At 38.4% G+C, this 13,108-nt stretch overlaps 1 protein-coding gene and 1 pseudogene across 14 annotated transcripts in view; both read left to right on the forward strand.

Moving 5' to 3' along the window:
- The window catches only part of TANC2 (tetratricopeptide repeat, ankyrin repeat and coiled-coil containing 2), a 440,902-nt gene that overhangs the window by 182,464 nt on the left and 245,330 nt on the right, over positions 1 to 13,108 (forward strand). The gene's annotated exons all lie outside the window — the stretch shown is intronic.
- On the forward strand, positions 11,802 to 12,789 carry LOC141408841 (dnaJ homolog subfamily B member 6-like; annotated as a pseudogene).

The following is a 13,108-nucleotide window of genomic DNA, read 5'->3' on the forward strand; positions in this document are numbered from 1 at the left end:
CCTTTACTATTTTCGTTGCCTATTACTTACGTTCTTTTGTATTCTTATGCCCCTAATTATTTGTGTGTGCTGGGTTCAGTATTTGGAAATATTTGTAGAAATAATCTGAAGCTAGGATGATGCTTTTTTCTCTCTCTCTCCAGCTGGTCAGTCATTTCTCCCTGGTTAACAGATCCTTCCCAGTGCTGAAGTGGCTCTCACTAGGCAGTACCTCCATTCTAGATTCTGTCTGCTCCCTGATACTGTCTTGGTGATTCATCACCATCATGTCAGTTCTTTAATGCTTTAAGAATTTTAAAAATGGCCAGATGTCGTGGCTCATGCCTGTAATCCTATCACTTTGGGATTGGATTATGAGGTCAGGAGATTGAGACTGGCTTGGCTAACATGGTGAAACTCCATCTCTACTAAAAATACAAAAATTAGTTGGGTGTGGTGGCATGCCCCTGTAGTCCCAGCTACTTGGGAGGCTGAGGCAGGAGAATCACTTGAACCTGGGAGGTGGAGATTGCAGTGAGTCAGGATCCCGCCTCTGCACTCCAGCCTGGCAGCAAAGCGAGACTCCATCTCAATAATAATAATAATAATTTTAAAAATTTATTGGCTGGGCACAGTGGCTCATGCCTGTAATCCCAGTACTTTGGGAGGCTGAGGTGGGTGGATCATGAGTCAGGAGATTGAGACCATCCTGGCTAACAGGGTGAAACCCCGTCTCTACTAAAAATACAAAAAAAAAAATTAGCTGGGTGTGGTGGTGGGCTCCCATAGTCCCAGCTACTCGGGAGGCTCAGGCAGGAGAATGGCGTGAACCCAGGAGGCAGAGCTTGCAGTGAGCCGAGATTGCGCCACTGCACTCCAGCCTGGGTGACAGAGCGAGATTCCGTCTCAAAAAAAAAAAAATTATTTTGTTTAGTTGTTATTAGTTATCCTCAGCTGGAAGGTCTTCAGTTACTGAAAAGTATTATTTCCTTTGGGGGGAAAATTCTAGCATTTGTATTTTTTAATTGCACACACATCCTAAAGTATGTAGAAGTATTTTTTTATTTTGTGCTCACAGTGAAGCTAGACGGGAGTAGACTGTGCTCTATAAGACTCTTAGAATGCCACCTATTTGGACACAGAATCCCCATTAAATTCTGGGGAATTCTATATATTCTGAAATCAAAATGGTATTATTAACCAGTTGATTACTTGTAATACAAAGAAGTTCCCTTTTCAAGCAGGCTTCTAGAGTTGGTGCACAAGATCCATCTCTTCGAGCAAACTGTCTTATTTGGACTTGGTACTAAATCTCAAAGGAATTAGAATTTTGCATCAAAATTTTGAAAAGTTTTGTCTATTGTTATGGTACTACCCATGATACTGAACTGCTGAAAAATTTGCCTTTCTGCTTCCAATCTCCATTTGGTGTTACTCAATCTGTTGGCATTAGATTGGGAGTGGGGTGGGATAGAGAGTATAGTCTACTTCATTCAGCCACAAATCCCAAATGTCCCAAATGTATTTCTTTATTCTTTTTTTTTTTTTTTTTTTTTTTTTTTTTGAGGTGGAGTCTTGCTTTCTTGCCCAGGCTGGAGTGCAGTGGTGTGATCTTGGCTCACTGCAACCTCTGCCTCCCAGGTTCAAGCAGTCTCCTGCCTCAGCCTCCCAAGTAGCTGGGATTACAGGCGCACACCACCGCATCTGGCTAATTTTTGTATTTTTGGTAGAGATGGGGTTTCACCATGTGGCCAGGCTGGTCCTGAACTCCTGACCTCACGTGATCCACCTGCCTCAGCCTCCCAAAGTGCTGGGATTACAGGCGTGAACCATCATACCCAGCCCCAGATGTATTTCTTAGATCATTGAAGTAGGCTCAGCATTATTATTTTCTACTTTTATATTACCTTCTACAGTAGTCACAGTAGTTAAATTATAATTCTGAGTAGGTGAAGCTGATGTTTATATTGCTGCCAGAAAAAAAATTTTAATAAAGAATAAGAGCTATCACGCAAAACAATTGAAGAATTTCTTTAAGTGTTTGAAGAGGATTATGAGCCACAAGCTTAAAAGTACAGTCTAGATTTCTATTTCTTGGCTCTGTTGCAAACCAGTTTTGAAAGGAATGTTGTTATCTGATGATTAATGCTTTATTAAAACATTATCAAAAGGCACATAATACATTTTTGTATCATAACACAAGATGCCTAGTATATCTACATATTAAAGACTTACTCTTCTATTAATCCATGTAAATCCTCTTTGGTACTGTGGAACAGAGGGCTGCCCTTAAAATCTAAAGGTATTATTTGTTTTACATAATTTCTTTTACAAGTCTTAAAGTGAAAGAGCATTGGTTAGAATTCGTTTGTGTAGAAGTAAAACTTCCATTACAATGAAGGGCGTAAAATGTGGATTCTGTTTTCTGGTACCTTACCAGAGCAATGATATTTTATTTTCTTGGTTAAATTTTATTCTATACAATGAATTATCCAGTACAATAAATGCCTTATCTGGTCCCTAACCAAGTAACTTTTTTATAGTGACACTGATGATATGCTGGTTGCCCTGGAGAGAAGAAAGAAACTACAGCTGATCACAGCATTTTTCTTTTTCTTTCTTTTCTTTTCTTTTTTTTTTTTTTTTGGATGGAGTTTCACTCTTGTCGCCCAGGCTGGAGTACAATGACGTGTTCTCAGCTCACTGCAACCCCCGCCTCTCAGGTTCAAGTGATTCTCCTGCCTCAGCTTCTTAAGTAGCTGGGATTGCAGGCGCCCACCACCATGCCTAGCTATTTTTTTTGTATTTTTAGTAGACAGAGTTTCAGCATGTTGGCCAGGCTGGTTTTGAACTCCTGACCTTAGGTTATCTGCCCACCTTGGCCTTCCAAAGTACTGGGATTACAGGCGTGAGCCACTGCGCCCAGCCATCACAGTATTTTTCTAATGAAAACTTTTAATAACCACAGTCCCTCAGTCAGTCATTCTCAAACATCCAAACAAGAAAAAATAAACACTAAAATTATGAAAATCACCCATTTAAACAATTTAATACATCACTTCCTTTATGCTTGCTTCTGTATCCATAGTGATGTTGTAGTCACTGAAACATAGGTGTTCACTAAATGTGTGCTGAATGAGTGAAATGAACCTAAGAACTCAGAGGAAGGGTAAAGAAGAAACTTAGTATGTTATAAATATGTATAAATAATATATGTTCTCTCTACTAAGAATTTCTCTTTAGACTTTCTAATTTACTGCAAAAGGGCTCATAAGCCTGAACAACTACAGCTATGACTTCTTAATCAAATTTCACTACCGTGGGGGTTAGGAGGGTAGGGAGTAGCATATCTTTTCATGGTTTTTTATTTTTCATTGTTTCAAATTTCTGCTAAATTATCTTCTTCTATGGAAGGGAGGCTACATACAAGGTAAATGCGAATGGCATATCAGAAGGAAAAGTGTATAAAACTTTACTGGGTCAGAATTCTGCCATATCTGCCACCTACGATCACTCAGCTGTGAAGGAAAGGCAATAAATATAATTAGAGAACAAAATTGTCTATAAAACAAAGAGAATTTCAGGAAAATATCTGTTAGCAAAATATAACACATTTATCCTCAAAAATCAAGGAAAAAAGAGAAATACGTGAAGTTTATCTTGACACTATCCTTTGAGAGACTAAGTGTGTAGACAGACAGTGACCATATATAAAAATAGAACTTTGTCCTGCAGTCTGGAGCAACCAGCCCAGGAAGCCAACCTGCTATCTACAAGTCAGACTACTCTCTCTAGCAGACAGTCCAAGAAGATAACAGTAACCCTTGCAACAAGCAGGACAAAATGGCCAGGGCTTTATTATTAACTGACGACCTCTCAAATTTTTGCTCTTGCTTCCAACTTAGGGCCAACTGGAGAAAGCCAAAATATGCACCCCTAATCAATCCCATAGTATGCCCTGTTTCTAGTTAACCTGCTGAAGCTTCTCCAAGCCAAGTGCTTCCAGTTAGGGCGTATCTGAAGCCTTTCCTTTTTTCTACTATAAAACTTTCCCATTCCTGTGTCTGCCTTTGGGTTTCTGCCAAATGCAAGTGATAGTGGCTGACTACCCAGCTGTAGCAAGTGCTGGATAAAACAGGCTTTTCCTGTTATCATTTGAGTGGTCTTCACTTCATGCGCTTTTCACGTAATTACAGTGTTCTAAGAACATGTATGACTTCCATGCTTGAACATACATACATACACAAAATAATTTTTTTAATAATCAGACTTATTTATATAAAAACATTAAGTGATGTAACTGGCTTCCTTATGCTTTATGAGAACAATAGCATAGCACCAATTGTAGTAAAAATGACAAGAACGGTATTTCACCCGTAACAGTGTAGCTGCTATAATTCCACTCTACAAGTTATTTATTTTACTGGCCTGTGTTGATAACACCTTTACCTTAGCATCCTCCCCTACAGCCACTTGTGCCTTTCTCTTTTGTTAGTAACTTACAACCTTCATGACAGCTGCCATGCTGTGACGAAGGCAAATTTTTGACACGACTTTGGCATCTATTAATGTCTTGGTGATGCATAATTTTCCACATTAATTGATTTGACTTAGTCATCTCGTGGCAGTAAAGCTATGCAGGGTGAGGTAAAGCCCTTTTCTGGTATACTGGTATTACAGCTTATATCAGATTTCTAAGCTAGAATTAGCTTACTCTTTCAATTATTTACTTCTAGTTTTACAGCTCTTTTGTTACCCTTATTTTCTTATGGCTTTATACTACCTCCACTCCACCTACCTTTATCCCCACTTGGAGAAACTTGAAATCTGTTTCCTGGAATTAAGTTGGAAAACACAAAGTTTCAAAGTGTTGCCCCCCAAATTGTTGCTCCTAGGAACATTAAAGAAAGTTTCTGTATACATTTAGGGACATGTTTGAAGAACTGAGAATGTAATCTTTGTCCATCTCCATTTCTGGTTTAAGAAACCTGATGCTAGAGCTAATTAATTCCTTAGCGTATCATCATTATTTCTCCCAAATTTGGTGTAAATAAAGTCCCTGGTAACCTGTTTTGATATGTAAGTCTTCCAGAGTGAATGTGGAGATTCCCCTCTCCTACTCTAACTACTTTTACATTACATAAATATGTTTGTATATTAGCAGAGTAATATATAAACACAAATACCTGTACTATACATTTCTGTAATTGCATTTATATAAATGTAATTACATATATAAATGTGTTTGGAAGAGGTGGTTAATGAGGTCACTATATAAAAATGAATGGTATTGCTATATTCTAGCAAAGAACCATTGGAAAATTAAATCCAAAAACAATTTAATTTACAACGACATCCAATATCATGAAATTTTCAGAGATAAATTTAACAAAATTTGAGCAAGACTTGTACAGTAAAAATTATAAATAAACATTGTTGATATCAATTAAAGACTATCCAACAGATTTCTCATGTTTATGGATTATAAGATCCAATACTGGTAAAATAGCAGTTTCCCCAAATTGAGTGAACATAGTCCAAAAAAAAAAGTTTGTAGATATTTGCAAACCAATATGAAAATGCAAATGACCTAGAATACCCAAAGCAGTTTTTCAAAAGAATAATGAAGTTTAAAGCAATTTTACAAAAGAATTTAGACTTAAGTTATTTTAAAATAAAGATGTTAGGGAAATTCAGTGGAGAAATGAACATTGACCCTTACCTCATACCATACACAAAAGTTAAGATTTAGCTGATGCTGAAGGACTGCTTAAGCCTGGGAGTTTGTGACCAGCCCTGGCAACCTAGCAAGATCCTGTCTTTACAAAAAATTTAAGAATTAGCCAGGTGTAGTGCTGTGTGCCTGTAGTCTCAGCTATTCAAGAGGCTGAGGCAAGAGGATTACTGGAGCCCAGTAGTTTGAGGTTGCAATGAGCTATGTTGGTGCCACTGCACTCTTGCCTGGGCGAGAGTGAGACCCTGTCTCCACAAAAAAAAAAAAAGATTTAGACCTAAATGTAAGAGCTAGGAGTGAATCTTTGCAACCTTGGGGCAAGCAAAGATTTCTTGGATAGGACATGAGAAGTGTGAGTCATAAAAGAAAAATGTGCAAAATTGGACTTTACCTATATTTTAAAGTTTTGTTCTTCAAAATACAGTGTTTAGAAAATGGAAAGTCGAGCCGTAAAAAAGGAGAAAATATCAACATACGTATACCTGACACTCTTGATCCAAAATAAATAAATGCTTACTACTAATTAACAAGAAGACAACTGAATTTTTTTTTTTTTTGGCTTGAAACAACCACCATTTTATTATGACAACTGAAGTTTTAAAATGGATGAAATATTTGAACATTTGTTCACAAAAGAAGATGTAAGAATGGTCAATAAACATGTGAAAAGATGTTTGATACCATTATCATGAGAACTGCAAATTAAAACCAGAATGAGATACCTCTGTGTATTTATTAGTATAACTAAAATTAAAAAGGCTGTCACTACCAAGTGTTGGAGAGGATATGGAGCAACAAGAACTCTCATGCACAGCCTGGGAGAGTATAAAGTCACCAGTCACTTTGGAAACTGGCAATTTCTTATGAAGTTACAATTGTAAACTTTATAACTCAGCTATTACACACCCATGTATTTTTCAAAGAGAAATTAAAATATATGTCCACTTAAAGACTTTACATGGACGTTTATAGCGCTTTTGTACATAGTAGCCAAAAACTGGAAACAATGCAATGTTTATCAGCAGGGAAACAACAAAATGTGGTATCCATATAAAGGAATACTGCCCACCTATGAAAAGGACCAAACTATTAACATACTCAACAACATGACTGGATCTGTAAAACATTAGGCTGAATGAAAGAAACCAGGCTAAAAAGAATGCATACTGTTTAATTCCTTATATAATCTATTTAATTACTTATATAAGCTTATGTAAGATTATAGAAAATAAAAACTGAAATAACAGGAAAAAAATCAGTGGTTGCCTGGAACTAGAGATGACAGTGAGTTTGCCTACAAAGGGGCACAAACAGACTTCCAGAGAGTAATGAAAATGTTCATATCTTGATTTTGGTAGTTTTACCAGATGTATATATTTATCAAAATTTACTGAATTGCGGCCGGGCACGGTGGCTCATGCCTGTAATCCCAGCACTTTAGGAGGCCAAGGCGGGCGGATAACTTGAGGTCAGGAGTTTGAGACCATTGAGACCAGCCTGGCCAACATGATGAAACCCCATCTCTACTAAAAATACAAAAAATTAGCAGGGCATGGTGGCACACACCTGTAGTGCCAGCTACTCAGGAGGCTGAGGTGGGAGAATTGCTAGAACCCGGGAGGTGGAACCCGGGAGGTGGAGGTTGTAGTGAGCCACGATTGTGCCATTGCACTCCAGCCTGGGTAACAGAGCGAGACTCCATCTCAAAAAAAGCCCCAAAATTTATTGAATTGTATATGTTATATAGATAATAGTTTATTATTTGCAAATTATATTTTTAGAAAGAAAAGATCAATCGATGAATAGGAAATGGAATTGAATCTGGAATAAGATAGCAACTAGATGGTAGTGAATGAGTAGGAAAGTGACTAAGAGAATGGTTAGATTGAGCAGAAAATATATGGTAAGAAAAGCCACTAGAATTTCATCATAGTCTGCTAATTAAGTTGTGGTTGTATTTGAGTCAAATACCTAAAAATTAAATGCCTACAATAATGGTACATGACAAACCACCCCAAAACTTACAGCAACCAAAAATAAGCACTTTAAAAAACTCATGGGCTTGCAAGTATTGGTTGAAATGGCTCTGATTCATGCTGTAGGTTGGCTGGATGGCTCTAGCATTCAAGTTGAGCTCATCATCTGTGATCATTCTGGGTGCAGGCTGAAGGGGTACCAGCCAGGAGCTTCTCCTGGTGTATCACCAGAGCGCAAGAACACAAGTTAAACTGTACAGGCACGTTTCAGGCCTCTGCTTGTAACATCGCATTGTCCAAAGAAAGTCACTTGGACAAACCCAAAAAAGTTTTATTGTGGGAAGTATTAAACGTATCCAAAGTACCTGCATGTCCCTATCCTCCAGTTTCAACAATTGTCACTATTTTGCAACTCTTGTTTCTTGTGTTTCTTCCCTCTTCTGTTATGCTCTTGGGCACTAAGAAGTGTGGAGCAGTGCCTTAAAACTAACTGCCCTGTGAGTGCACATAAGCTAGAGGTGGTTGCTTTGATTCTTGAAAACTGGTGGACTTTGATTCTCACAGCCAGGAGCTCAGTTTTGGAAGGATGTGGAAGAGCTTCCGTGCCTTTTTCAACATTTTATTGTGACAAATTGCAGCCCCTGCTTTTAGCAGCTGCTTATTTTCTAACGTTCCTCAGAAAAATGAAAAATTCAGGTAATCATTCAAGAACTAAGAAATGAAAATATAGCCAGGTTTGCTTTGGCAATCGGGCCAAGCTAATCATTGTTTTTACAACTCTGTTAAAGAGAAAGCATGAGTTTCTTTATTTGATTAAATATGGCACAAATTTCTGAGTCTTGAAATGGATGAGAATAAGCAGTTTATAATCAACAAATCAGAAAATGTAAACAACCCAATGTGAAAACACTAAAAGAATGCTGAGATTTAAGAGAGTCTGTGGAACTAGAGATACAGTGTTTGTGTATTATTTGTGTGCAGCTTGCCATGTGAGGAATACAGATTCGGAATTTGGATACATTGGCAAGATACATGGATACATTTGGATACATTGGCAAGACATTCATTTCTTGGCACAGTTTTAATCATTGTTTAATCCCTGTGCACATTGGCCACCTTAAGTAGAAGGTACTTTTTTCAGATGTTGCGAAGTGTTAACTATCTCCGACTGGAGAATTGGCATCATCAAGAAAATAATGACCAAAATATATTCTGAAATATTCAGTACCTGCTTTTTTTACAGCATCCTCTTTTTTGGGGGGCCTGTGTTGTATTTATCACAGAGTTTAATTTACTGTGATTTAATTAAGCTTTTTTTTTTTATTTCCCCCATGAGACTATAAACTCCTCAAGAATAAGGGACTGTGCTCATTGTATCATCAGATAATTCTGCTAGATGCTGTTAAAGATAAAAACAGATTAAGTACCTATTTAGACGATTTGTACTTAATAATTGCAGTTTTCTTGGCAGGATGATGAAATGGTTAAGAACATAGGCTCAGGAACCAGATTGCCTGGACTTAAATATTGTCTCTCTTACTTAACTAACTCTTTAACCGTAGACAAGCAAGAACTTAATCTTTGTGTTCCTCACTTTTTGCTATTTGTAAGATAAGGAATGTTGTGAAGATTAAATGACTTAATACATATAATGCATTTAGAAAAGCACAGTAGTGTCTCAATAAGTTATTGTTACGGTCATCATTGCTACTACTATTAATACTACTATCAACATTATTCCAGAAATAAACTTCAGTTTTAAAATAATATTAAATATGCTGCATTTAATCAGTTGTGATCGAGTCCTGTATTTATGTTGAATTGGTAAGTCAACAATTTGAACCTACAGATTGTTCCCTCTGCTCTTTTTCCCTGACTCTACTGTTAAATGTCAAACTCATCCATTAATTTCAAGTATACTCTCCTCTAAGAATCCTCTTCCATCCCTTTCCCCCCTCTTCCCTCCCAAAGTAAGTGTAATTGTTTTGTCTCTGTGCTCTTCCTAGCACTTCCTTTAATTTACAAAATATTTCTTGTAGGCTGGGTATGGTAGCTCTTTGGGAGGTCAAGGGTCACTTGAGCTCAGGAATTCAAGACCAGCCTGGGCAACATAGGGAGACTCCATCTCTTTAAAAAAAAAAACAAAACAAAACTGTGTGGTGGCACATGCCTGTGGTACCAGCTACTCAAGAGGCTGAAGTGGGAGGATTGCTTGGTCCCACAAGGGAGTTCGAGGTGATCATGCCACTAAACTCCAGCCTGGGTGAGAAAGTGAGACCCTGCCTCAAAAAAAACCCCAAAAAACAAAAATAATGGCTTCCCTCTATCCTTAATGCCATTGCTCCACTTTAAGTTGTTAACTGATATGAGAAGAGTTGTCAAGTAAAGTTGCTTGTGATTTGTTGGAAGATGTTGGAATATGTTTAACACCAAATGAGAAAAATTCATATGAAAGCACGAGTATGAATTTGAGAAAGACTAATCTTTTTTATCAAGTTTCCCTGAAGACAGGCTTCAGTAAGATCCAAAATATAATTGGAAAGGTTCATTTTAGATAGGAAAAGGGACAATATTGCTATTAAAAGGAGGGAAGGATGATAGAGTTGATGGGTTCAGGAGAAGTATTACTATTTAAACAGTATCACTATTTAAAAGGGTGAATGATATATAGGCAGATTTATATGTTTGTGTTATCAGGAAGCTGAGAAAATTTCTAGTCTTTTTGCCTCATCCTCTTCCAATCCATTACCCTCAGTGCTACCAGAAGAACCTTTATTATATTCAAATCTGATTGTGTCCTTCTCTAAAAAGTACTTCATGCTTTCAGGAAATATTTTTTGAATGCCTCCTACGTGTTAGGCACTGAGAATATAGTAGTAGAAAAAAGTAGGCAAAGGCCTGGCATGGTGGCTCACACCTGTAATCCCAGCACTTTGGGAGGCTGAGGCAGGCAAATCACCTGAGGTCAGGAGTTCAACACCAGCCTGGCCAGCATGGTGAAACCCCATCCCTACCAAATATACAAAAAGTAGCTGGCCATGGTGGCAGGTACATGTAGTCCCAGCTACTAGGGAGGCTGAGGTAGGAGAGTCGCTTGAACCTGAGAGGCAGAGGTTGCAGTGAGCCGAGATCGCACCACTGCACTCCAGCCTGGGTGACAGAGTGAGACTCCATCTCAAAAAAAAAAAAAGGAAAGAGTAGGCATAGTGATTTCGTTTAGCTCTGAATTAGAGGGACGTGTATGTTCATACTAAATTTGCACTGTCACAGAGCTGCCTCTTCTTTCTGCTTACTCTTCTCAGTAGAGAGGAGGGAGAATAAATAAAGATACTCTTTATATAACTGCCCATGGTTTGTTAGTGATATCTTTAATGGTCTTCTGATAATAACCTGAATTTACCCAGGGTTGATGTTGGTGGGGCTTCTGTCCTCTAGCTGTTGGTCCTCACTCTAAACTAGCTCACTGTAGGTTCAGTTGGCCTAGTGGAAGGTAGATGAGCCTGAATGGTATAGACTACCCTCTACAGTCTCAACTTTGGGGCCTGTAGGTACAGGCATCAGCTTCTTTCTAGGCATGTTGAAAATCATGAACCAGGTGAGGAAGGGAGAAAACTGTATTGTCTTTCCTACTGAAATGGAACATCTCAAAAGCCAGCAGGGAGAAAGGTAGCCCCAGAGATCTGTATTGAAAATGTAGAGTCTTCAAGGTCTTTTGTCGTTGCCCTGTGGGCCCTACTTGCCAATTCCAGGAAAACAGAAATTTCACTTGACACCTCGTACCACCTTAAATTTTGCTTTATCTGGTAATAATATTGCCTCGGAATGGTTAAACCTCCAAGGACCACATTTAGTAGGGACAGCCCCCTCTCCAAGTGGATTCACCAGCATCTGTCAACCAGAAAAGCTGGAGAAATCTAAGGTTGTTGCTGTTTCCCTTGCTCTTGGCTCCTCACTCTTCCCTGGTTATTCGGTGCGTTACAGAAAATAAAGCACCACTCCTGTTCTCATCTACCTTCAGCTTCCAGTGTACTTGCCTAGTGTCACTAATACCCTTATTTTGACCGTCGTATCACTCCAGTGAGGTGTAGGTAGTAGTAGGAAGAAAAGTTGAGAACTTGTGTTCTGGCTGTCATTTCCACAGAATTCCTCAATAGCCAATTTAAAACAAAGGTTTTCAGAGGAAAGCGTGGGGTGCCACCACTGCCACCAGCACTGCTGTGCCAGAGCCAAGCCCTGCCTCCCCTGCTTCCTGACACCACCGCTCATGTCCTCCGGCCTGTTCCTACAATCTGTTGAAACTGTAGAATACTATGAAGTTCTAGGCATATAGAAACATACCCCTCGCTCTGCTCCAAGGTTATTAAAGAGGCATATTGGAAACTGGCACTAAAGTGGCACCCAGATAAAAATCATGAGAATAGAGAAGAAACAGAAAATTCTGACAAGTAGCTGAAGCATATGAGATTATTATCAGATGCTAAAAAATGGGACATCTGTGACAAATATGGCAAGGAAATTAAATGGTGGAGGAGGAGTTGGAAGTCATTTTGACAGTTCGTTTTAGTTTGGCTTCACATTCCTGTAACCCAGATGATGCCTTCAGGGACTTTTTTGGTGGAAGAGACCCATTTTTATTCAACTTCTATGAAAACTCATTTGAGGACTTTTTTGGGGAATCAAAGGGGTTCCCAAAGAAGCAGAAGGTGAGGAACAGAGTCTTTTTTCTCCAACTTGAGTGGATTCCCATGTTTTGGAAGTGGATTTTCTTCTTCTGATACAAGATTTGCTTCATTCAGTCACAAGGTCATGGAGGCCTCACTTCATTTTCTTCCACGTTATTTGGTGGTAGTGCCATGGGCAACTTAAAATTTGTATCAGTTTATACCTAAAATAGTTGATGGCAGAAAATCACTACAAAGAGAACTGTTGAAAAGGGTCAAGAAAGAGTCAAAGTCCTTACCAGTAAATTGTGAGGAGCAGCTTCTACCCTTGCATAACAAGTAATTCAACACACACATTTGAACAGAAATGTTAAACTATAACAAGCACCACTGAGGATTACGGAACATTTCTTTGAAGATTTCAGATGACCATGACTTTCTTTTTCATTGTGTCTAATCTAGAGTATTTATGAACAGCTCATTGGAGTCCCTATTTGTCTTAAACTTTGGAATTTATTAATGAGACCACAAAATAGGACCTTTTTTAAGACTTAAAAATTGTACATCTCTGCATGTACTTTGCTTTATTATACTCTTAGTTGAAACTTGACTCTTGAGTAGTGGTAGGACAAGACTGTACACTTAACACCAGCATGGATCTGCTTTTCCATTGTGTCTGAAATGTGAGCCAGGTGTAGTGTCAAGTGAAGTTAACATTGCCAGAATAAATCTTCCACAGAAATAATTCCTATTTTTTT

The sequence above is a fragment of the Macaca fascicularis genome, chromosome 16 (genome assembly GCF_037993035.2).
Source record: "Macaca fascicularis isolate 582-1 chromosome 16, T2T-MFA8v1.1".
NCBI classification, from domain to species: Eukaryota; Metazoa; Chordata; class Mammalia; order Primates; family Cercopithecidae; genus Macaca; species Macaca fascicularis.